This window comes from Bison bison, unplaced genomic scaffold, assembly GCF_000754665.1.
Source record: "Bison bison bison isolate TAMUID 2011002044 unplaced genomic scaffold, Bison_UMD1.0 scf7180017864538, whole genome shotgun sequence".
NCBI lineage: Eukaryota > Metazoa > Chordata > Mammalia > Artiodactyla > Bovidae > Bison > Bison bison.
In genome coordinates this window covers 30,910-31,220 of record NW_011495086.1, presented here as the reverse complement: position 1 = coordinate 31,220, position 311 = coordinate 30,910, and positions in this window count along the sequence as shown.

The following is a 311-nucleotide window of genomic DNA, read 5'->3' as shown; positions in this document are numbered from 1 at the left end:
ACAAAGTCACCAGTCTGGGGACAAGGCTGCTAGCAGGTAATTCAGGTTAAATGTGCTCGCAAGGTGGGGTCCTAATCCAATGGGACAGTGACTTTATAAGAAGACACAGTGAGAGGGGGCTCCCCACAAGCCTGGAAGAGCCTCACGGGAACCAGGCCGGCCCCGCCTTGACCGTGGCCTTGAGAACCTTGGGACAATAAACCCTGTAGTTGAAGCCGCCTGCTTGTGGCGTCTGTATGAGCCTGAGTAGACTAGGACCGCGCCTGTTTTGAAGTACACAGAGCGTTCTGCTCTCTGCCCTCAAGGGAAAC